This window comes from Sorex araneus, chromosome 6 (genome assembly GCF_027595985.1).
Source record: "Sorex araneus isolate mSorAra2 chromosome 6, mSorAra2.pri, whole genome shotgun sequence".
Lineage (NCBI taxonomy): Eukaryota > Metazoa > Chordata > Mammalia > Eulipotyphla > Soricidae > Sorex > Sorex araneus.
This window is the reverse complement of record NC_073307.1, coordinates 116054560-116078654: the sequence shown is the minus strand read 5'-3', so window position 1 is coordinate 116078654 and position 24095 is coordinate 116054560. Positions and strand designations below refer to the sequence as shown.

Genomic DNA, 24095 nt, shown 5'->3' with positions numbered 1-24095 from the left:
ACAGGTTATCTGCCCTCTAATAATTAAAATTGGGACAGAACTATGAAACTTCCAAATTGTATCCACAAATTAATATAAGAAAGGTGTTCAGGGGCTGGAGCAATAGCACAGCGAGTAGGGCGTTTGCCTTCCACTCGGTCGACCTGGGTTCAACTCCCAGCATCCCACATGGTCCCCCGAGCACCACCAGGAGTAATTCTGAGTGCATGAGCCAGGAACATTGCTGGGTGTGAGCCAAAAAGCAAAAAAAAAAAGAAAAAAGAAAAGAAAAATAGTGTTGAAGTGCTTCCAGCTTGATATGGTGGGTTGAAAGCATAAAGATAATTTTGCTCTCTCCTGAAAATCTGTTAAAACCACAGCAAAGGAAGTTAAAGAAATTAAAGGTAAAGAGATTCATAAGGAGCAAAGAAAAAGAGACCATCTTCATCAAATTTGGAACCCGGAAATCCCATACAATTGGTAACAGAACACGGCAGACCTAAGACATGAAACACTACACATGGCCAGCGAAAAGCAGGATTCAGCCTGGTCTCTACTATAGAATCCACAGAAAGCTCCAGAATGGAGAACAGAGAACGTGCAAACTAAGAGACACATTTGTTTTATTAAATGTGTCTGTATCGCAGCTGCTTAATTTATTCCCACGGTCTTTTTATTGAGGTGATATTAGACTTCAGTCCTGTCTTATGTGTTCCAAGTGTGTGATTTCTCACCTCAGTACCTGGATAGAGCAACACGTGCCCACCACCAAATGTCTCGGCATCACCCACCACCACCCAGTTGGCCCCTCTGCCTGTACGACTCCCTGCCTGCTGGTAAACAAGGTTCTGTGGCCAGGGTCTATAGGCTCATTTTTATTTTTCATATATTTGCTCATTTACCTTTTTTCTTCCCTTCCCCCCACCCACCTAGGGGAAATTGTTTTCCTTTTTTAAAAAATTTTTATTTATCTTGGCAAAAATTCCTCTGGACTTAGTTACTACAATACAGAAATCCAAAACCTCGTGGCCGCTATTGTGGCCACACGACCTCATATCTCTTCATTCTCAGCAATGGAAAACAAATTATCAAATGCTTCCTTTCCAGCAGGTCCAACTTGGGGGTGGGGGGGGGGAAACTCCAAACAATAATAGTGACTTTTTTGTTGAAATATTGAATGTAATCAAAGTAAAAAGAAAGTAAAGTGAAATTTATCAGCTACACAGGCGTGGTGGGGGGCCGGGGGGGTGGGGGGAGGTTTACTGTGTGGTTCTTGGTGGTGGAATATGTGCACTGGTGAAGGGATGGATGCTTGAGCATTGTGTAACTGAGACTTAAGCCTGAAAGCTCTACATGGTGATTCAATAAAATATATATATACATATATATATTTATTTATCTTAATTAGTAAAATAGAGATACAAAATTACAAGGTTGTTCATGATTGGGTTTCAGTCATATAATATTCCAACAACCATCCCTTCATCTGTACATTTTCCACAACATGGATTGGTGTGCAGGTAATTATGCTGAATGTAATCTGTCATAAGTAATAAGACAAAAACCATATTCTGGCTGGAGTGATAGCATAGCGGGTAGGGCATTTGCCTTGCATGCAGCTGACCCAGGTTCGATACCTCTGCCCCTCTCCAAGAGCCCAGCAAGCTACCAAGAGTATCTTGCCGGCACAAGATACAAGAGTATCTTGTCTGGCAAGCTACCTGTGGCATATTCGATATGCCAAAAACAGTAACAACAAGTCTCACAATGGAGATGTTACTGGTGCCCGCTGGAGCAAATCGATGAGCAATGAGATGACAGTGATACAGTAACAGTGATACTTTGGTGATAGGAAGTGTATACCTTGCTTCTTAATATTACATAAAATGTGGTATTTGTCTTTCTCCTTCTGACAGATTTCATTCAGCATAATTTTTCATTCAGTATAATTACCTTCAGACCAATCCATGTTGTTGAAAATAAAATATTCGGTTTTTTGCTAAATAGTGTTTATATATGTTGTATGTATATACCTGAGCTATTATACCCTTTCGTCTACCATTGGATACCAGCTTTTTCCTCATATCTCAGTTACTGTGAATAGTGTTGCAACATAAGGGCTCAGATATATTTTTCTGAATTGGTTTTAATGGCTTTTGGGTAAATATACAAAAGTGAAATTGCCCTGCCACATAGAAGTTATATTTTTTTATCTTTTTAGAAGCCTCCATACTGTTTTCCATAGTGGATACACTAATTTGCATTCAGACCAATGATGATGCCCAAGTGTTCCTTTTTTCTGTTCTCTCCAATCCTATTATTTCTTGACTTTTTTTTTTTTTTTGCAATAGTCATTTGAACTGACTGGAGGAGAAATCACATTTTGGCTTTGATTTGCATTTACCTAAAAACAAGTGATGAAAATATCTTTTTTTTCTGGGGTAGAGCATATTGCTGACTCTGATCAGCAATTACTTATGGCAGGGTTCAGGGCACCATATGTGGTGCCAGGGATTGAATCTGGGGAGGCTATGGACCAGATAAACACCTAACCTGCTATACCATCTCTCTGAGCCATTGTAAATATAATTTTACATGCTTGTTGGCCATATATATATATTCTTTAATGAAATACCTTTTAAAATATTTTTCCTACATTGGGAGTAGGGGCAGTGCTAGGGGGTCACTCCTGAGGATGCTCAGAAACCATGTGGGGTTGGGGAGAGAAGAGAAATTAACTGAATGTAATATGAGTACCTTAGACAATCAACAGAGACGCGGCCAGGCAGTCTGGTGAGCAACGCGGCCCGTAAAATGCTCCGGACCCGAATTGGGGCCAACAACACCGGGGAGCCGGAAGGAGGAGGTGCAGCCACAACACCTTCTCCAGATGGAGCCCTGGCGACACTGAGCAGCAACTAACACGGCTCCGGGATTCGGGACTGGGACACATCCGAGCCGCGGTGGGGCACTGGAGTGGGGCGGCGCCAGCACAAACTCCAAGAGGTCCCGGCAGCTGGAAGTCATGCCCTCGACCCACCCTCGGCGCCATCTTACCACAATCAACAGAGAAGCAGCCAGACAATCTGGTGAGCAACACGGCCCGGAAAATGCTCCGGACCCGAATTGGGGCCAACAACACCGGAGAGCCGGAAGGAGGAGGTGCAGCCACAACACCTTCTCCAAATGGAGCCCTGGCGACACTGAGCAGCAACTAACACGGCTTCGGGATTCGAGACTGGGACACATTCGAGCCGCGTGGCCGCACTAGCGGCTGCGCGACCTTTTCTAAAACCTGAAAACATACAATCTTTTAATGGAAAACTAATTATCAAATGCTTCCTTAATAGGGTTATCTTGTTTGGGGGTATAACTCCCACAACAATAGTGAGTTTTGTGTTGAAATATGGAACGTAATCAAGGTGAAGAGAAAATGAAGTGAAATTCATCAGTTATACAGTTGGGGTGGGGGGCGGGGGGTATACCGGGGATTTTGGTGGTGGAATATGGGCACTGGTGAAGGGATGGTGTTTGAATACGGTATAACTGAGACATAAACCTGAGAACTTTGTAACTTTCCACATGGTGATAAAATAAAATTTAAGAAAAGGGGGCTGGAGTGATAGCACAGCGGGTAGGGTGTTTGCCTTGCACACGGCCGACCCGGGTTCGATTCCCAGCATCCCAAATGGTCCCCTGAGCACCGCCAGGGATAACTCCTGAGCGCAGAGCCAGGAGTAACCCCTGTGTATCGCCAGGTGTAACCCAAAAAAAGCAAAAAATATATATATGAGTACCTTAATTTTTGTACTACCTCTGGTCCAATCCTCTGCCTATTTTTTAAATTTTTTGAAAGTTGGTTGTATGCTTCGTGTTGTTGAGTTGTTCATGTGTTTTAACTATTAGTCTAAGAAAAATAATAGACCAGGACTTAAGTCACAGATTCTTGGAGTCTCTTAATGGTTATTTCCTTCACTGACTACTCTTTTATTATTAATTTTTAATTAGTGAATCACCATGAGATAAAGTTACAGACTCACAAACTTTAATGCTTGCATTTCAGTCATGCAATGATCAAGTACCCATCCCTCCACCAGTGCCCATTTTCTACCACCAATGGTCCTAGCATTCCTTCCACCACCCCCACCCTGTCCCCTCCACCCCACCCTGCCTCTGTGGCAGGGCATTCCCATTTGCTCGCTCTCTCCTTTGGGGTGTTGTGGTTTTCTATAGAAGTATTAAGTAGGCATCATGTTCAATCTATAGTCTATTTTCAGCCATATCTCCCATCCCTTGTGGGCCCACCTTGCACCCTTTCCTTGGTGATCTCTTCTCTATCAGAGCTGCTTTTCCCCCCAGCATGTAAGGCCAGCTTCCAAGCTGTAGAATAATCCTCCTGGTACGTATCTCTACTATTTTTGGGTGTTAGTTTCCCATTCTGTTACTTTATATTCCACAAATGAGTGCAATCTTTCTATGCCTGTCCCTCTCTTTCTGACTCATTTTACTTAACATGATACTTTCCATGTTGATCCACCTATATGCAAATATCATGACTTCATCTTTTCTTCATGTTTTCTGAAAACATCTTCATCTTTTCAGCTGTATAGTATTCCATTGTGTAGGTGTACAAAGTTTCTTTAACCAGTCATCTGTTCTTGAGCACTTGGATTTTTTCCAGATTCTGGCTGTTGTAAACAGTGCTGCAATGATGCAATGGTGCAGATGTCAATTTTACTATACTTTTTTGCATCTCTGGGATATATTCCCAGAAGTGGTATTGCTGAGTCAAATGGGAGTTCAGTTTCCAATTTTTTGAGAAGTGTCCATACTGTTTTCTAAAAGGGCTGAACCAGTCGTCGGAATTCCCACCATTAGTGAAGGAGAGTCCTTTTCTCCCCACATCCTCACCAACACTGGTCGCTTTTGTTCTTTTGGATGTGGTCCAGCTCTGTGGTGTGAGATGGTATCTCATTGTTTTGATCTGCATTTCCCTGATGATTAGTGATGAAGAGCATTTTTTCATGTGTCTTTTAGCCTTTCAGATTTCTTCCTTGAGAAAGTTTCTGTTCATTTCTTTGCCCCATTTTCTGATGGGGTTGGATGTTTTCTTCTTGTGAAGTTCAACCAGTGCCTTGTAAATCCTTGATATCAGATGGGTATTGGGTGAATATCCTTTCCCATTCTGTAGACTGTCTTTGTATTCTGGTCACTGTATCTTTTGAGATGCAGAAGCTTTTCAGTTTAACGTAGTCCCATTTGTTTATCTCTGTTTCCACTTGCCTGGTCAGTGGTGAGTCATCTTTGAAGATACCTGTAACTTCAGTGTCACTGACTACTCTTATTCCAAAAGATTGAAGGTTTTTATTTTCTGGAAAATATTTTTTTTAAAAAGTGCCTGGGTCAAGTACAGTTGTGGTCTAGTACAGTATACTAACAAATATATGTCCACTGAAGGTTAAATACCTTTGTTATTTGCCATCTCTTCCACTTTCTTTCTCCCATAGAGAAAGCAACCACGGGCCAGAGAGATAGTATAACTATCTAACCAAGGTCTGTGGTAGACCTGGGTTTGATCCCCAGCATTCATCCCATATGGTCCCAAGCTTGTTATGAGTGATTCCTGTGTGCAAAGCCACGAGTAACCCCTAATCACCAGCAGCTGTGTCCCAAAAACCAAAAGGAAAAAGGAAGAAAGCAACTGAACATCTACCCTGTAGACAAGATTAGAACATTTTATGAAGGATCAAAACCAAATAAGATATACATTTGGGGTTCCTTCATAAATATCACAGGTCATGAGTGAGTCCTAAATCTCACATGCTCAGATCTTCTCATCTGTTTTCCAGTGTCTCTTCTTCAGCAATACCAAAGATGAACAAACAAACATCTGTGTTAAACCTCTCACAGGAAATATAAATCCCAAACAAATTAGAAAATACAGACTATTTGGAGAAAGATAATGCAAAAAAAGAAAAATTCTAAATCACTATCATTTATATGTTCAAAAGGCTGAGCTGAGCCTTGCAATTTTTGAGTAAAATAAATTTCAGAGAACAACAACAAAAAGACATGTGGAAATTAAAACTGAGAACTGACATGAAAAACTCAATAGGAATATTGGAAGTTAAAATTGAGGAAGTTTCGGGGCTAGAGCGATAGTACAGCAGGTAGGGCGTTTGCCTTGCATGTGGCTGACCCGGGTTCGATTCCCAGCATCCCTTATGGTCCCCCAAGCACCACCAGGAGGAGTTCCTGAGTGCATGAGCCAGGAGTAACCCCTGTGCATCGCCAGGTGTGACCAAAAAAGAAAAAAAAAGAGGAATTTTCCCCAAAACTAAAGTGGATGGTAGAAAAAAAAGAAGAAAAATAAAGGACCAATCCATAATCTTCCATGTTCAAATAATAAAAATGCTGTGGGTCTGAGGAGATAGTGCAAAGTGCTAGTGCACAGACCTGGCATGTGGGATGTCTGAGCTGCATCCCAGCACCTCCTGTTCCCCTGAACACTACCAGGAGTGACCCCTGAGCAATGTGCCAGGTCCACTGGGCCTGCTAGGTGTGACCCCAAGCAAAATAATAGTAATCATAGTGATTAATATTAAAAAAATATTATTTGGGGAATAACAGGAAACATTTAGGGAAGGAATCACCTGAGAAATAATTCAATAAAGTTTTCCAGAACTGCAGTTTTAGTTTTCCAGATTGAAAGCACTCGGAGATAACCCAGGACACTGAAGGAATATAGACCCCCTACTAGGATACTTGGTGAATTCAAAACCCCCTGTGTCATTGTAGACCATAGAACACTGCCGATTCTTAAAGCTTCCAGAAAGAAGACATGGTTTACATATACTAAGACTCAGAATGGATTCAGCATTTTTAATACTAACACTGAAAGCAAGAAGGAAATGAAGAAATACCTCCAACAATCTGTTTAGCAGCTTCTGATTGAGAATTCTACATCCTTTTAAAATATAATCAAGAATGAGCATATAATTTTTTTCTTTTTGGGTCACACCTGGCGGTGCACAGGGGTTACTCCTGGCTCTGTACTCAGGAATTACTTCTGGTGGTGCTCAGGGGACCATATGGGATGCTGGGTATCGAACCTGGGTCGACCGCGTGCAAGGCAAATACCCTGCCTGCTGTGCTATCGCTCTAGCCCAAGCATAGAAATTTTAAAATATTGTGGGAGGGGGGCATACTCCAGCAGTGCTCAAGACTTACACCTGGTTTTGTGCTCAGGGATCACTATGGGTAGACTGGAGTGTGAAGAGGGATGGGGAAGAATTATAGATATCAGAGATTGAGCCCGGGTCACCCATAAATAAGGCAAATGCCCTACTTGCAGTGTTATCATTCTGACCCCTAAAACATTTTTTTAAAAAACAACAAATATACTCTTATCTCCAAAAGAAAGAAGTAAATCAGGAGAACAGAAATTCCAACAACTATAAAGATGAAGGGCTCTCAAAATGTGAGTGTGCAGAGAAGTTGTAAAATGAGATCTTTGCATCAGTCATAGAGGGCAAGCAGTGTTGTGAGAATATAATGATTGAAAGGTATGTTATGGCCAAGCTCTAGAAATAACACAAAGGTCCAGTGATGGACGAGTAGATAAAGAAATTGTATTATAAATACACAATGGAATACTACTCAACTATAAGAAAAAAGAAAATCTTGCCTTTTGCTACAACTTAGATGGAATTACAAGGGTCATGGTAAGTAAAATAAGTCAGCATTAGAAGGGGCTGGAGCGATGGCACAGCAGGTAGGGTATTTGCCTTGCATGCGGCCAACCCGGGTTCAATTTCCAGCATCCCATTTGGTCCCTCGAGCACTGCCACGAGCAATTCCTGAGTGTATGAGCCAGGCATAACCCCTGTGCATTGCTGGGTGTGACCCAAAAAGAAGAAAAAAATCTAAAATAAGTCAGAGGTAGAAGAAGAAATGCTGGATCATCCAGATCTCACTCATACATGGTGTAAGTAAAGGAAGGGATGAATAGTGTTCAATGAAAAACCCTTGCACTGTGACAAAGAACTGAGGTTACCAAGTAGAGACACAGAGAAGGAGCTGAGGAATGAATTAGCTATAGGTCTACAATAATTGTAAAAGTAAGTAAATGAGAAACCATTATCAGAAGCAAAAGGGGAAAAGAAATAAAAATTTTCCATATTTCCATGGTCAGTTGTAGGTAGTATTTGCAAACATAGGTATGATGATATAGAAATTGAAACTGATCTAATCACATATTGTAATGGTTTTGTTGAGAGAATGGAGAAGAAACAAGGGATAGAGGCATAGGAGAACACACACTGGTATTCTATAAAAAGTCAGTATATTATATCTGAAGTTGGGAAATAAGAGGTAGAAATAACAACATATTACTTAGAAAAACAAGGCTATGGAAATGACAGAACTAACTGCAGTCTAAAGTGGGTGAGCACCTCTAGGGAAAGAAGGATCACTTGAGAAAGAAAGGAGAGCAGAGAATAGGTCAAGGGATTATAGTTTTACCTTGGGGGTCTCTGAAGCATGGGATTGGCAGGGAGGTTTTTTTTTAATTGTTTTAACTTTGTTTTGTTTTTTGTTTTGGGGCCACACCCAGTGATGTTCAGCGCTTACTCCTGGCTCTGCACTCAAGGATTTCTCTTGGCAGTTTTGGGGGATCACATGTGGTTCTGGGGATCAAACAGGTCAGCCCACACAAGGCAAGAGCCCCACCCACTGTAACTATGTGAGGGAGAAGATTTTTATTGACCACTTTGTATTCTCTGTACTCATTAATTTTTTACAATGAACATGCAGTTTTATAATAATAATGACCACATTAAAACTATTTCCTGTTTCTGTTTTCTTTATTTTCCCCTTAAATTCATCTTCACAGCTGGAGAGACAGTACCGCAGGCTATGGCACTTGCTTCGAACACAACTTTGTACTTTTCTTCCCCTAGATTTTTGAGCCACACTCAACAGTACTCAGTGGTTACTCCTGACTCTGCACTCAGGAATCACTCCTGGCAGTTCTTGGGGCACCATATGGGATGTAGGGGATCAAATCAGTTCAGCCACATGCAAAGAATATGCCCTACGTACTGTACTATTGCTCTGGCCCCCGCCTTGCACACTTCTGACCTGGGTTTGATTCCTCACACTCTTAGCCCTGTCTGGAGTGATTCCTGAGCAAAGAGCCAGGAATAAACCCTGTGCACTGCTGGCTGTGAAACTACCCACCAAAATAATAATAATAATAATAATAATAATAATAATAATAATAATAATATCTGCTTTAAAATGTTGTCTTCAGGCTGCTGGGACACCCAACGAAGCTCTTCTGCATCCCCAGTTCCAAACATTTTCTGTGGGTTTGTCAATTTCAAGCTTGAATGACAGTGGGGTAATGGCTCAGTGGGTGCCACACTTCTCATTAGAGCCCTTCATAGTTCTTGACATCTGTCTGTCTACATGCCATTGTCCTAGGGCAAGAATCTCAGGCTCCCTCCACCAAACCTCTCCCTGACTACACCCTGCTCTACAATATGTCTCTCTATTTTAAAGTTCTTGATTCCAGTGCTCACCTTATTCTAATCAATCTATCTTTGATCCTGCAAAATACTGGTGGGATAGATGTTTTCTTAAGAATAATATAAAACTGTAACCTTACATTTTTATTTGGACCATCCAAGAGAAAACATACTGAGACCAACTTTGATCCTGATCATATGAGATTGAAAATTAGAGGCCCAATTTTTGAGCCTCAACCTTTGCCCCAGAGACATTATCATCATTTGATGAATCAGCAAACAAATACACTGTCTTTCATGGAATCAGTCACTTTCTCTGTCCTTGAAGGCCAGATTGTGTGTAAACGTCCTTAAAAAGCTAATTCAGGGGGTTAGAGAGATGGTATAGCAGATAGGGCACTTGTCTGGCCTACCTTGTCTGGCATTTGAGCTCTGGCATCATAGTAGTCCCCTGAGCGCTACAAGCCCAGTTAGTTCTGAGTTGGGTGTGGTTTCCTCTGCTGGTTCCTTCTTGTGTGAGGCTCGTTCAAGCGTGTGGAGAGTGGCCTTGAGCATGGCTGTGGCTGGGTTCCGGAGGTCTTCGGCTACCGGGGCTCTGCTCAGGGCGGGGAGGGGAAACTCAACATACCCCCCTCCGAGGGACCCTGGTGAAGACAGCCAGGCACAGGAGCAAGAGACTCAAGTGATTCAATATTAAAAAGAAAAAGAAATGAATAAAAACCCTGCTTATCTTTGAGGCCAGAGTGATAGAACAGTAGGTAAGGTGCTAGCCTTACATGCAGCCAACCTGGGTTTGAACACTAGCCTATCAGGAGTGATCCCATAGTGCAGAGCCAGGAGTAAGTCCTGAGCACTGCTGGGTGTGACCCAAAATAAAAACAAAACTGACTTATCTTTCTCTTTACTATTCAATTGTATGGTCTGAAGAGAATCAAGGTATTAGTCTTATCAAATTTTAAAATATTTTATCCAAACATCTTTCTTCCTTCCTCCCTCCCTCCCTTCCTTCCTTCCTTCCTTCCTTCCTTCCTTCCTTCCTTCCTTCCTTCCTTCCTTCCTTCCTTCCTTCCTTCCTTCCTTCCTTCCTTCCTTCCTTCTTTCCTTCCTTCCTTTCTGCATTTCTGCATTTCTTTCCTTTCCCTTACTTCCTCCTTTCCTCTCTTGCTCCCTTCCTCCCTTCCTCTGTTCCTTCCTCTCTCCCTCTCCCCTTTCTCCTCTCCCTCTTCTCTCTCACTCTCTCTCCTTTTTTTATCTTTTTCTTCTTTCCTTCCTTCTTTTCTTTCGTACATTTGGCACTGCTCAGGGCTCTTTGCTGGCTCTGCGCTCAGGATCACTCATAGCCGACTCAAGGGACCAAACGGGGCACTGAGGATCAAACCCAGCCGCCATGAGCAAGGCAAGTGTGCTACTCACTGAGCTGTTTTTCCAGCCCCTCTTATTTTCTGATGTAATCTTTTGACTTATTTACTTTGATGAAATCTAATTTATGATTCATGCTTTTAGGATCATGATTATAAACTATTCTTACAACCCAAAGGTCATAAAGATTTTCTCTATGCTTTATTTTAGAAGTTTTATAATGTTTGGTCTTACTTCTAGGTCTGTGGTCCATTTGATTTAGTCTTTGGTCAAACCTGGAGTCAGTCTGATTCATGTTGTACTGATCTATATATGTGTTTTTGTGCCAATATCACATTCTTTTGATAATGATGACTTAATAGTTAGCTTTTAGTTCCTTTGCATTTGAATGATGTTTTTCTAGGTACAAAATTCTTTTTTTATTCTTTTAGTGCATTACAAATGCTGTGCTCCTCTTCCCCGGTTTTCATAATTCTATGGATAAGATCTTCTGTCATTGCATTTACTTTTCTATATGCAATATACTCATTTTTTTCTATAACCACTTAAGTGTTTACTACATTTTCTTTTTCCCAGTTTTATTGAAAACAATAAGATATATTTAAAGGCATGTAATTTTATTTTTGGATATATAATATATGGACTGGATCGATAGCACAGCGGGTAGAGCGTTTGCCTTATTCGAAGCCGACCTGGGTTCGATTCCTCTGCCCCTCTTGGAGAGCCCGACAAGCTAACAAGAGTATCCCGCCCGTGTGGCAGAGCCTGGCAAGCTACCCGTGGCATATTCGATATGCCAAAAATAGTAACAGCAAGTCTCACAATGGAGACGTTACTGGTGCCCGCTCAAGCAAATCAATGAGCAACGGAATGATAGTGACAGTGACAGATATAATATATGTGAAATGATTGTCACAATCAAACTTGTTAGCCATTACCTCATATAATTACCATTTTTCTGAAAAAAAAACCAAAAAATCTATTTTCTTAGCAAATTTCAAATATATAATATGGTATTGTTAATGACAGTTACCATGCTCTGAATTATATCCATAACTTATTCATCCTGTATAACTGAAATTTTGTATCCCTTCACCAACTTCTCCCCCATTTCTCCACTTTCAAGCTCCTGGCAACCATCATTATATCTTCTGTTTCTATTATGATTTCAATTTTTAATATCAGTGTATTACACAATATTTGCCTTCCCATAACTGGCTTATTCAACAAAAAATAATGTCCTCCATGTTCTTCCAAATTGAAAATAGAAGAACTTACTTCTTTTTAAAAGATCGAATACATAATATTCTGTTATAAATATTATGTACCACACACATATATATGCACACATAATGCCATACTTCCTTATTCATTTATCTATTGATGGAAATTTAGGTTTTTTTATTTTTTGCTATTTTTTAAAAAATAATGGAGCAATGAGCATGAGAGTACAAATATTTCCTGGATACTGATCCTTAGTGTGTTTCCTACATGTTTCTTCTGCTTAGAGTTCATGGGAGTTGGGGAGAACTGTTTGTTTTATAGTTTTCATTAAATGTGGAAATTTTGTGAGCATTGATTCTTTCGGTAATTACCTGTCTCACACTTAAACTTTCTTTCAGGATTTCCAATTATACATGTATTAGTTCCCTACAAATTATCCAATAGCTCAGCGATGCTACTATTTCTCTTTTTCCCAGTCTTCTCCCCAGTTTTTAATTTGGTATACTCTCTATTTTTTTATTTCTGCTAGACCCATCTGATATATTTTTATCTTTGCAAACTTTTTGTGGCTTTGTTTGTTTGTTTTAAGACCACATCCAGTTGTCCTCAGGGTTTACTCCTGGCTCTGTGCTCAGAAATTACTCCTGGTGTTGACTGGGTCACCATATGAGGTTCTGAAGTTAGAATCCAGGTGGGCCACATGTAAGGCAAGCCCTACCCTCTGTACTACCTCTCTGGTCCTTGTTCTCCCTCCCCTCCTCCCTGCCCCCTCCCCCCCCCACCCGCTTTTGAACCACACCCTCATTGCTCAGAGCTTATTCTGGCAGGGCTCTGGGAACCATATGGTGTGGCAGGGTTCAGGGGGACCATATAGAATGGCAACGCTTGGGGTGCCATCTGGGGTGCCGGGATATAACCAAGGTAAGCCATGCACAATACCCACTCTAATCCTTTCCTGTATCTTCTTAAACATATGAAATATGTTTATAATGTGTGTTTTATTTTTCTTATCTACTACTTACATTATCTGTGTGGGTTTTTCTTTTGTTTTTATTTGGTTTGGGGGCCACACCCAGTAGTGTTCAGGGCTTACTCCTGACTTTTTCCCAGGATCATTCCTTGGGAGACCATTTGCAATGCTGAGATGGAACCATGGCCAGCCATGTGCAAGGCAAACATCTTAATTTCTAGACTATCTCTCTAGCCCACACTATCTGTGTGTTTACCAGTCTCTTTCTATTGCTCGGCTTTTCTTCTCATTACGGGTCATAGTTTCTTGCTTCTTTGTATGTCTGATAGACTTGATTTGGTGCCAAACAGTGAATTTTATATCAGTGACACTAGAATTTTACATCAGTGACACTAGAACTGCACAGGAGGAAGAGAGCATCGTGGAACGCCTTCAAGAACATCAAAGAACCTTTTGGCGCTGCCGCGGATCGAGCATGATGGAAGAGCCCAAAAGAGCGCCCTTGGACTCCAAGCAGCCCACTGAACTAATTCCGGCACGGGATAGGAGACCCCACGGCGGGCCTCGACAGTGGAAATCAGGCATTCCCCAATTCTTTTAACCTCTCTCTCAACCCCTTCCTCCCGAGCACAGCGCAGGGTCCACGGCTTTCTGAGCACAAAATGGAGACGTCGAGCCTCTCTCTAGGTTTCTCCATCTTATGAGCACCATAAAAGGGTAAAAGTTTGTAGTGATGTTATTCCTGGTTGTAATTTCCCTGGACTTTATACAGAAACCCAAAACCGCGCGGCCACAGCCACGCAACCTAATGTCATCTTAGCATCAGCAATATGTAATGGTTCCTTTTTAATGGGTCGGACTTTTGTGGGAGATCCTAACAAGAATAGTAAGTCTGTTGCTGAAATATTGAAGGCAATCAAAGTGGTAGCCATCTCTCTAGACTGAACTAAGCTATATCCCCACGCCGGCTGAGAAGAAATATCCTTCTTTCTCGGGAAGAAACGCAGTGTGGCATCAATCATAGTGTGATGTCCATTAAGCAAACAGACCTGGTGGCGTGGGAATGGGATATAAGGGGAAAAATTATGTACATGGAACAGCGGGACGCTGGTGGAATCTCGAGCTGGAGCCGATACCAGCGCAAGACCTTTGGTTCCAGAAACTGCTTGCAGACACTCTACTAGACTATCAACTAAGCCAGAGCCCCACGCCGGCTGATGACAGGAAATAACCATCCTTTTCGGTTTTTTTCCCTTTGTCAGACAGCGTGGCGATTACTAAACAGGCGTGAACTCGGTGGCGCGGGGCAAGGGGGAAAAAGAAAAGTTATGTAACAAACAGCGGGACTTAATATCTCTATATTCTTAGCAATGGAGAACTATCAAATGCTTCCTTGGCAATAGGACTGTCTTTTTCTTTTTTTGGGGAAAACCCCAGCAACGGTAGTGAGTTGTGTGTTGAAACATGGAATGTAATCGAGATAAAGCATAAATGAAGTGAAACTTATCACTTACAAGGGTGGGAACTGGGGAGGTGGGAGGGGGTGGCAGATATACGGGGGGGGGTTGGTGATGGAAGATGGGCACTGGTGAAGGGAAGGGTGTTTGAGTATTGTATAACTGACATAATCCTGAGAACTATGTAACCCTCCACATGGTGATTCAATAAAATTTATATAAAAAAAAAAAAAGAACATCGAAGAAGTGGTTAAGAGGACAAAGAACCTCTGGCTCCAGGCACATCTTTTCAACTCCACCATTCTTTCTGCACTAACATATGCCTCAGAGACCTGGGCCCTAGCAAACAGGATGAGAACACTATTCGGGTCTCCCAAAGAGGAATGGAAAGAGCCATGCTACGAGTATCATGTTCCACTCAAGTGAGAGAAGGAATCCGGAGTTCCAACCTCCGTCGACGGTCAAGAATCAGGGATGTTGTCTCGTTTGCCAAGATGTCAAAAATCAAATGGGCTGGACACGTAATGCGATTCAGAGAGGACCACTGGACTAGAGCTGTTACCGACTGGATTCCACGGTTCGTCAAAAGATTTCGTGGCCGCCCACCAATGAGATGGTCAGACTTCTTCATCAAAACCCTGAATGAATTATTTGAGGCTCTTCCTGTTCCTGGAGCGAGCAGATATCATTGGGCTAAACTAGTATATGAGAGGGACAAATGGAGACGTTACTGGCACCCACTCGAGCAAATCAAAGATTAATGGGATGACAAGTGATACAGTGAAGTGACACTAGAAATTATTATTCCTTAATTATTCTGCACATTGGTCTAGAATTCACTTGAGTTACTTGGAAACAGTTTGACTCTTTCAAGGTTATTTTGAAGTTCAGGGAGCAGAGTTGAATCTAGAGCTAATTTAGTTCCATTATTAAGAAGTACCTTGTGCTGCCATGGGCATGGACAGGTAGTTTCATTTTATGCCATATGATCATCAGTCTCAGTTGAAAATATTATGAAGAACTCTCTCTGAACAGCCCAAATTTTCTTTGTGCAACCCTTTACTACTGTGCTTCATAAATCTTAGTCATCTTGATCTCCATGAAGCACCAACTATAATTCTTCAACACATAGAAGTTTCTGTCTCTACCTAGGTTGCTGTTCTCTACATTATAGGCTGTAATCTTTCTTCAGCCAAGTAATACAATATCAATGTTCATCTTATTTCCCCATTGTCTTCTCAAAGTGCTCTGTGCTCTGCACTGTCTGTTGTACCATGTCTGAAAAATAGTTACTTCTTGTATTTTGTCTGGCTTTATGATTGTTTTAGACAGAAAGTTAAATTCATTTTATCTAGAAGCAGGAGTTCTCTATTCCAGTCATCCCCTAAACTTCCCCCAAGATATTTTCCTTGATTGTTCACATTTGGTAAGCACATATTTCATTGAACTAGGAATATTAGATAACAATTGAAAAGTATAAGACTTCCATAATTTCTTATAGTAATATCTCTGATTAGTGTTTATGTTTTGCATACTTCATCTTTCTTTCTAATATTCTTTCTATCTTTTGATCTTGTTTCAATTTTAAATTGGCCTCATACCTTACTTGACCTCTTTCAAGCTCCTAACACAAATACCTACTTTTTCATATTTAAAATTTTGTTCACTGCTAGCTTCTAGGAAGTTCTTTTCTCCTTGTTTCATTCCAGACATTCAAAACTCAAAGTTTTATGCAAACCCTTGTTTTCTAAGTCCCTCACAGTTCACGAATTCCTCTTCCTCCCCTACCCTTAAATTGACTTCATCCTTGCTTCTCTTCTCACACAATATCTACATTCTCCCATAGTGATCTCATCTATTACCCATGACTTCAGTTATTATTCATCTGCTAATGACTCATGAATTTATATTTCCAAATCTTCTCCCCAATACTCTAGACTATACAGTCAGTTCCTTAATATACATCTCTAGTTGGATATCTCACATGTGTCCCAGAGGTAAATCATCATCTTTCCAATAATCCAATCTGAATCTTGATTCTATCCTGTGAGTATCACTAGCTTTTCTTGCCAAATAAGAAACAAAGTCATGTCTCTCTAGTTCTTTCATTTCCTTTCTTTCTTTTTTTTTGTTTTTGGTGAGGGGGCGCTTTTGGGGTCATACTTGGTGACTATCACTCCAGTCTCTAGTGCTTTCATTTTCTTAACCCCCATACATTAAATGGAGACACAGAACTCTTGACTATTTCTTCTCCTTTTCCTAAAACCCATGCCCTGGGTTTTCTACATTCCTCTCATTCACATCTTTTTTTTGTCTCTAACTTGAATGATTACATACACTTATTTTTTATCTGCTAGTCTTTGGAAGTGGTGAATACACTGTGGGCTTTACAAAACAGATTTTATTATTTTATCGTTTAAAGAGCCCAAATGGTTCCCCATCCTTTATAGAATGACTTTTTTAGCTTTGTTTTTTATTTATTTTGGTTTGGGGGCCACACCTGACTGTACATAGTTGTTATTACTGGCTCTGCACTCAGAAATTATTCCTGGCAGTGCTTGGGGGACTAGATAGAATATGCTGGGGATCGAACCCAGTTCAGCAATGTGCAAAACTGTTACTGTACTATCCTACCCACTGTACTATCACTCCAGCCCCTCGTTAATATATTTTTAGTAACGTAGTTGTATTTAGGAAATTGGAGAGTGTAGTATTTGTGTGAGGGATAGGCGTAAAGAAGAGAGAGAGAAATATATACATATATATATATATAGAGAGAGAGAGAGAAAAGAGAGAGAGTCCCATAAAGGAAGATAAACTACTCTACACAAAAGCTGGGATGTTGGTGACTCTAGAATGGAGTGCACCAAAATCCAAATCTTTTATTTAGTATGTACAGCTTTTCACCATCTACCTGTAGACTATGTTTTCTGCCTTACCTGAAATACTGGTTCCTCTCTACCTTTACACATGCTCTTCTTTCTACCTGGGAAATCGTTTGCTATCTTTGTTTGACCAATGTCTTCTCATATTTCAAGATATAGTTTAAATGCCCTCTTCTTCAGTGAGTCTTTCCCTGAACCTTCTCAAGAAGTGCATGCCTCATTGCCCTCATGCCCCAGCAGTTCATCCACTCAACCATTACTGCACTTGTCAGTGACTTCTGCATTTATATCCATTTGTCCCATGAGACTATGTCATTTTTGAAAACAGTCATTGTCTTACATTTTTGGTGTTTTTATAATAAGGACTCAGTATAACCATACTCAATAAGTGTTCCATGAATACACACTTATTGAACATGCAATAGTGCTAAATAAATGTCTGAGACTGAACTCCCTAAGGTTCATATAAGCTTTGCAGGATATCTTGAGTTTTGTGATATTGGAGGTGAAAGATGTGCTTTGAGGTTATTTTCCTGGGAAGAAGATACATCTGGTCTCCAGATCTTCAGGAAGAAGTTGCATCCACAAATGTTTAAGTTCTCCTGCTTTAGGGAGAAACAATAGCCAGAAGTTGTTTTCAGACACCTGAAGCTCACTCAGAGCCTAATAATCACTTTTTAAAAAAAATTTTTATTAGTGAATCACCGTGAGGTACAGTTACAAACTTATGAACTTTCCACCAGTGCCCATTCTCCTCCACCAGTGTTCCCAGTATCCCTCCCACCACCCCCACCCAAACCCCCACAACCCTACCCTGCCTCTGCAGCAGGGCATTCCCTTTTGTTCTCTCTCCTGTTGGGTGTTGTAGTTTGCATTAGAGGTATTGAGTGGCCATCATGTTCGGTCTATAATCTACTTTTGGTACGCAGCTTTCAATCCAAGTGGGTCCCCCCAACATTCTCTACTAGGTGTTTCCTTCTCTATCTCTGCTGCCTTTTCCCCCAGCATGTGAGGCCAGTTTCCAAGCTGAGGGCAGACCTCCTGGTTCTTATCTCAACTATTCTTGGGTGTAAGTGTCAGGAAGACTTCCTACTTCAGCTCTGGTCCCTGAGTCTTGTGATGAGGAGTGAGCCAGAAGAAGGGGATATTAGCTCGCCACCACATTCAGGACCCTTCTCCGCCTGCTCTTTCATGTTCCTGAGCACACATATACCAAGAAACATGCACACTCAAAATTCAAAAATGCGGAGACTTATTTCTGTTCATACATAAATGTATACACACATAATCAGGCACTGACATACTCAATTCATATACACAGGTAAAGCATGTAGCTCCAAACCAGCTGCAGACAAATGTTTATCCTGGGTCACCCACAACCTTGCTCATGTATGCACCGTTTGTAACCACCCAGTCCCACTACCATTCATGTGAGAATCAAACGACCTGATTCTGGCTCCTGCTCTTCCTCCTGCAGAGAGCAAGCGCTGCCCCTGGCGTCGGGCCCAGGAAGACAGCCGAGTGGAACCATCTGTCAGCCTGAGGTTCCTGCGCCGCCCATCCTGCCTGAGCTCAGATGGTCGGCATGCCGGGCATGCAGCCTTGCTATTCTCTCTGGCTGAATCATGCTGAGTGAACTGGCCCAGCCAGAGTTTATCAAATCGGAACAGAATTTTGGCAAAACAGATGACTTGTGAGGTTGGCATGTGTGAGCCTAGGAGGGGGAGACCTGTAAGGGGAAGCCAGAGGTAAGCAGAGAGGAAAATTACTTCTCAATAAACTGAAATGCTGGAGAACTGAATATAGGAGGCAGTGTGGCAGCGCACTTAGGTGCAAGATATTAAGTCAAAGCAACTGATTGAAATGCTAACTCTGGCATTTGACAGACTTGTGCTTTAGAACATGTTAATTTACTTTCGGGGCCTTGGCTTCTTCTATGAATACAATTAATAAAATAATCTAGTTCTATAGGTTGAGAATAGAACTTTATTATGGGATAGAATTCCTCAATTAGAAGAGTGACTCGGCCTATAATAGAACTAAATATATGATGGCTGTGATAATTAATCCTATTTGTGGAAATGACAAAATTAGTACATAGTTCTATGATGTTATAAGTGGGCAAAACTAGCATGAGAGTTCACTATATGAACTTGTGGCTCTAACCCTAACCAAGCCTTAGTTTCCAAAAGTTCCCACCAAACTAGAAAAATTTCCAAAGCAAGTTTTGTCTTCCTGCCTTTGTTTGCAGATCTTCCAATCTTCACCAATCACAACCCTATCTCTCTACCAAGGGCTCATGGGTTCTACCAAGAGTTCATGGACTTTCCTCTAGATGTTCCCAGACAGCATTCCTTGAACCATTTCTCCTACCTAATCATCTATTACTATGAGCTCTGAAGTCATTCATTAGTCACAACTGACAAATGAAATTATGACTATATAGAACATCTCCTCCAGAAAGAACTTGTCCTGTTTTTCACCTGCCCAACACCCTCTCCCATTTTGATAACAGCAACATGACTCTCTTCTGGTAGATCACTTTCTCTCACTTTAGTTCACATTGTTTGTTTTTATTGTTGTTTTAATTTTTGTGGAGACCTGGTCGTGCTCAGGACTGACTCTTGGCTCTGTGCTCAAAGATCACTTTCAATGGTGCTCAGGGGAACATATGTGATACCACGGATTGAACTGGGGCCAAATAAAAGCAAGGCAATCTCCTTTAATCCCTGTACTATCTTTCTATCCCCATAGCCCATATGATTTAGATGGGGTAACCCCACCTCCCACATTTAATGGTAAACATTTGACTTAGATTTTTCCAATCAGAATTGCTGTGATTGGTTCAGTGAGGAGTGGGTGACTGAATTAAAATAATGGGAATTCTCCCTAAGGGTTTTGCTGAAATCATTGGAATAAAAAGTTCTGTGTTTTGGTGCCACTGGATACAAACTGGAGGGAATTGTGAGAACTTTTACATGAAAAAAGAATCCCAGGGGAAGAAGCCATTCAAGAGCAAATTAGACACCTAAACTTTAAGATGCATTATTGGGAGCTCTTATATATAGATTCAGCTATTCTTAAGCCTAAAAGTAACTGCCTGGCACAAATCAATTCTGCCTTCTCTGCAATTTTTTTCCTTCTTCAGCTAGTTTAAGTTGGGTTTCTGGGCTGTATAATTAAAAGGCACTAACACATCTTTGACTTATTTATGAGCTTCAAGAGGACAAAGGCCTGATCGTTTTTGCTTTTGTCTTCTCAGAGCCTAGTATACTACCTGATCAGAGAGAATCATTAAAAAAGGGTGTTGTTGTCATTCACAAATGGACACTCAATTCATTCAATCCAATTCTTCCAAGAACCTACAATGAGCTAAGCACTAAAATCACAAGGATTAACCGACATAGTCTAAACTTGGTAAAAAGAATGGTCAAAAAGCAAACATGAGGGGGGCTGGAATGATAGCACAGTGGGTTGGGCGTTTGCCTTGCATGCGGCCAACCCGGGTTCGATTCCCAGCATCTGATATGGTCCCCTGAGCACCGCCAGGGAGCCAGGAGTAACCCCTGTGCATCGCTGGGTGTGACCCAAAAAGCAAAAAAAAAAAAAAAAAGCAAACATGAGGGACCAGATAGTAGAATGCTTAAAACACTTGCCTTGCATCCCAGTTTGATCCCCAGAACTACATATATTCCCCTGAACACTGCCAAGAGTAAGCCCTGGTGTAGTTCAGAAACAAACAAAAATACACCATTCTGTTTCTTAAAGATTTGCTGTTGTCTCAACTTGAGATGTGTGCTCAAACTCTCTCCCTTCTAGAGAAGCCCATCTTCTTTCACTATTAAAAAATACATGTAATTTTTTGCCTGGGCTATCCAAAAAACTAAGAATGCATTTTTGTGGGATCCCAAAAGGTGGTAGGAACTTCTCTTTAAAACCCTACCCAAAAATGGGGCGAGGAAATGAATAGAAACCTCTTTGTGGAGGATCAACATATGGCCAACAGGCACATTAAAAAAAAATGCTCATCATCACTTATTATTAGGAAAATCCAAACAAAGATGACAATGAGAAATTATTTTATGCTCATGAGAATGGCACATATCAAAAATACAAGGAATGGGACTGGAGCAATAGCACAGTGGGTAGGGTGTTTGCCTTGCACATGGCTGACCCGAGTTTGATTCCAGCATCCCATATGGTCCCTCAAGGACCACCAGAAGTAATTCCTGAGTGCAGAGCTAGCGGTAAACCCTGCGTATGGCTGGGTGTGACCCAAAAAGAAAAAAAATACAGGGAATAATTCGTGTTGATGCGAATGTGGTAAAAAACGAGTTCTCATCCACTGCTGGTGGGAATATTGTCTATTTCAACACCCATTGAAAAACAGTATGAAGGATTCTCAGTATACTTAAAATTGAGCTTCCAAATAGCCCAGCAATTCCACTTTAAGTGTTTACCTCAGGACAGAAAAGTATCATTAAAAGAACATATGATATTCACACCATTAATCATTGCAACACTTAATAAAATAGCTAATATTTGGAGGCAACTTAAATGTTCAACAATAAGTGGATCATGAAGATGTGATACGCACACATACACATAATGGTATGCTATGCACCTAAAAAATTAAATCTTGCAATTAACTGCAACATGGTGGGTGGAACTGGAAGGTATATTAAATGAAGCAAACCAAAAGAAATATAAACACAAACTGGTATCACTTATATGTGGTATTTAGAATAACTGGATGAAGAAATTAAATGGTTAAGGAGGGAATGGGGCTGGGGGAGGGTTTGGGGTTGGTGGATCACCCTTGACCCCAGAGTATAGGGAGATGGAAAGGAATTGAGTGGGTGAGGGGTGAAAAGACAAATGAGAAAGCGGCGTGGGATTCATGTCATCAGTCAAGAGTATTCAGGTAAATCAGTGGTGTAAAGGATTGGGAGAGCTAAATATACCAACTACCAACTACAGAGTTAGCAACACTGAAATCATGAGACCCAAACTTTAAAAAGAGCCTGTCAAGATGCAGTGGAGAAGGGGGTGGGGAGGAAACCTGGGAACACTGGTGGAGGGAAGTTGACATTGGTGGTGGGATTGGTGCTGCCACATTATATACCTAAAACTCAACTAAAAATGGCCTTATAAATCATGGTGCTTAAACAATTTTTTTAAATTAAGGAGCATGATATGGCTTGCTTTGGCAGCACATATACTAAAGTTGAAATGAAGCAAGATTAGCATGGCTCCTGTGCAAGAACAACATGCAAGTTTGTGAAGCTTTCCATAATTTTTATATAGCTTAAAAAAGTGTATGGGGCTGGAGCAACAGTACAGTGGGTAGGGTGATTGCCTTGTTCATGGCCAACCCGGGTTCAATCTCTGGCATTCGATATGATCCCTGAACACCAAGAGGGCCAATTCCTGAGTGCAAAGTCAAGAGTAACCCTTGAGCAACTTTGAGTGTGGCCCAAAAACAAAGCAACAAAAAGTGTCAGGTAAAATTTTTTTTATTAGTTTATTTTTAATTAGAGAGTCATCGTGAGGGTACAGTTACAGATCCATACATCTTTGTGCTCATGTTTCCCCCATACAAAATTCGATAACCCATCCCTTCACCAGTGCCCATTCTCCACCACCAGTAAACCCAACATCCCTCCCCCCTCCCCAGTCCCGTCTCCCCCCACCCCACCCTGCCACTATGGCAGGGAATTCCCTTTTGTTCTCTCTCTCTGATTAGGTGTTGTGGTTTGCAATAAAGATGTTGAGTGGCCATTGTGTTCAGTCTCCAGTCTGCACTCGGCCCGCATGACCCTTCCCCCACATGACCTCCAACCACATTTTACTTGGTGGTCCCTTCCCTGAGTTACCCAGAATGAGAGACCAGCCTCCAAGCCATGGAAACAATCTCCTGGTACTTATTTCTACTATTCTTGGGCGTTAGTCTTATAGTCTATTATTCTATATTCCACAGATGAGTGCAATCTTTCTATGTCTGTCTCTCTCTTTCTGACTCATTTCACTTAGCATGATACTTTCCATGTTGATCCACTTATATGCAAACATCATGACCTCATTTTTTCTAACAGCTGCATAGTATTCCATTGTATAGATGTACCAGAGTTTCTTCAACCAGTCATCTGTTCTAGGGCACTCGGGTTTTTTCCAGATTCTGGCTATTGTAAACAGTGCTGCGGTGAACATATAAGTGCATATGTCACTTCGACTATACTTTTTGGCTTTTCTGGGATATATTCCCAGCAGTGGTATTGCTGGGTCAAATGGGAGCTCAACCTCTAGTTTTTTGAGAATCGTCCATACTGTTTTCCAAAAGGGCTGAACTAGCCGGCATTCCCACCAGCAGTGTAGAAGGGTCCCTTTCTCCCCACATCCTCTCCACTTATATGCAAAATTCATGATCTCCTTTTTTCTAACAGCTGCAGAGTATTCCATTGTATAGATGTACCAAAGTTTCTTCAACCAGTCATCTGTTCTAGGGCACTTGGGCTTTTTCCAGATTCTGGCTATTGTAAACAGTGCTGCAATGAATATGTAAGTGCAGATGTCAGGAAATAAAAGATTTAAAGTGTAAAAAAAAGGTGAAGCAAAAGGAAAACATAAACACCACTATTAATAGATGATAGATAGATAGATAGATAGATAGATAGATAGATAGATAGATAGA

The 24095-nt window shown here is 41.2% G+C and overlaps 1 pseudogene; it reads left to right on the top strand.

The window, feature by feature from the left end:
• The first annotated feature begins 22605 nt into the window (after nucleotides 1–22605).
• LOC129406221 (U6 spliceosomal RNA) lies at nucleotides 22606–22704 on the top strand (annotated as a pseudogene).
• The last annotated feature ends 1391 nt before the right edge of the window (nucleotides 22705–24095 follow it).